At 45.5% G+C, this 2,242-nt stretch overlaps 1 protein-coding gene across 4 annotated transcripts in view; it reads left to right on the top strand.

Moving 5' to 3' along the window:
• The window catches only part of EEF2K (eukaryotic elongation factor 2 kinase), a 37,018-nt gene that overhangs the window by 14,955 nt on the left and 19,821 nt on the right, over positions 1–2,242 (top strand). The gene's annotated exons all lie outside the window — the stretch shown is intronic.

Here is a 2,242-nt window from a genome sequence, read left to right as displayed (position 1 = left end):
TGTACTGAGCATGACATCACATGGTATGGAATGTTCCTCTGGCCAGTTGGGGTCAGCTGTCCTGGCTGTGCCTCCTCCCAGCTTCTTGTGCACCTCCAGCCTTCTCAGTCGGTAGAGCATGGGAAGCTGAAAAGTCCTTGACTAATGTAAGCGCTGCTTAGCAACAACTAAAACATCAGTGTGTTATCAACATTATTCTTATACTAAATCCAAAACACAGCTCTGTACCAGCTACCAGGAAGGAAATTAACTCTATCCCTGCCGAAACCAGGACAGAAAGTCAAGCCATTGCCTGTACTGGAACTGCAGTGGGATGGATAACATGCAATCATGTCCAGTTCCAGCAAGTATAATCAGCCTATCAATTAGCAATTCATAAATTTATGCTATTTCCACCATCTCTTGGAGGCAAAATACTCATAAAAGTACAGAAGCAGCTCCTTTGTTTCTGTGTTCCTAGTGTGCTAAAATCTCATAATTTGATATGAGGCCGTAGGTGTGTGCAGCCTGAAGGCCAACTTGAGGCCTATAGTTAGGCAGAGAAAAGGGGAAAGAATAGTTGGATGGTGCAATCTCAACTCAGAAAGCCTCCCTCGGTAAAGAAGGTTATCCTCCCAGGGTATACTTCGGATCATGTGTACCAGAATAATCCTGTTCTGAGTAAGGCAGAGCTTGAATACTGACAGTTACTTCTTCCAGAAGGGTAAAGTGTGGGGGAAGACAAGAGGAGGAACTTTTCTTTCCTCAGAGAGTGTTAGCAAATATGGTTGCAGGCATCAGCATCTAGCTATAAATCAGTTTGTGCTAGAAGAGTACCCCACCCTTTCCAGGCTCTGGAAATGAATGTTTCCTGGAAAATGTGCGTGTTTAAGGCCGCTCCCCGCTCTTTTCAACTGCAGAATCCAGAGAAATTGCATTTCATGTCTGGTTTCACTTCTGGAAAGAGAGAAACTCCTGAATGACAAAACGTGTTTTGAACTTGAGGAAAAACAGGGAAAAGTCACCCCTCAGTCCTCCTGTTTGGCATTGTTTCAGTATCAGTTCATGCTGGTGGCTCTGTTCTTGCAAAGCCAGATAGAGACAGCAGTGAATGAAGCCTAGGAAGTAACAAACCTTAGCCTGCTGACATTGCTGCTGACGTTGCTTTTAGCTCTTGTTTCTGAATGACCAAATTCCCCTTTACAGAATATCTTGAGTAGTACCATAAACATAAATTTATCTTTGCAGCTTTGCCTTAACCTGTTATACAAAGAAAACATAACTCGTATGTCAGCTTCCTACTCCTGGATTTTCCCTAACTCTGTGGTGCACTGATATTTCCCATCTGGAGCTCTCTCTTCTAGATTTTTGCAACTCTGCAAGTCTTTAGTCATTACAGTGACAGCATTATCTGCACTTGGCTCAATGACCTTCAGAGAGTGCTGGCTTTGGAAGAGCACGAGCTGGCTTGTTTTATGCAGAGATTTGTTTCTTCAGAGAACTGGAAAGGTTCCAAATCCTGTCCAAAATTCTTATCTCACTTGCTTTTTCCTTCTTCCCAAGGCCTATGTTATAGCGACTGTCTGCCTATCCCTGCAGGAGGACAGACAATCTGGAGTTGCTTTGCCTTTAGAGCATCCCTGTACTTCTGCCTCTGCACCAAGGTCTTGGGAGGGAGAGAGGAAAGGAAGGAGGGGGAGTGCTGCGACTTCGAGTGCTGCTATTTGGTTCTCAAAATGTACAATTTGCCATGGCACCAAGAAGAGCTCATAGAACCATTGTTTGTTACTGAGCAGAATATGAGAACTGCTCGGTAGCCAGCTGTGCCTTACTCTAGATACTCCTCTTTGTACTCCTCCTCCCCCTTCAGACTGGCTTGGCATTGCTGGGGTCTCCAGCAATACCACTGCTGCCACAGTAGAGGGTTTTTATACCTTTTTGCCATCTTCTCTGTTGAATTAAGTTCTTGGGGGGTGGGGGGGGAGAAGTGCTTTCCCCCTTGTGTCCCATATAAATGGATGAGGTTGCTCTAGGAAAGACGACTGTATCTGCTTTGAAATTCTTGATAACAATGGGGTTTTTTTCCCCATTTGACTTGAATGTTGGCATCTCTGCAATCAACTGGGTACCTGCTTAATCCATTTGTTGACAGCCAGCAGATTCTCTGTTGTCAAAGTCCTAAAGTCCTTCCCCCCCCCCCCCTCCTCCCCCCCCTTCCCCGCCCCGGCCACCATATTCTCGCGTTTACTGCCTTCCACCGCCG

Source organism: Aptenodytes forsteri, unplaced genomic scaffold (genome assembly GCF_000699145.1).
Source record: "Aptenodytes forsteri isolate BGI_AS27 unplaced genomic scaffold, ASM69914v1 Scaffold84, whole genome shotgun sequence".
In the NCBI taxonomy this organism is placed as follows: domain Eukaryota; kingdom Metazoa; phylum Chordata; class Aves; order Sphenisciformes; family Spheniscidae; genus Aptenodytes; species Aptenodytes forsteri.
The sequence above is the reverse complement of the archived record's forward strand: the minus strand, read 5'-3'. Positions and strand labels throughout refer to the sequence as shown.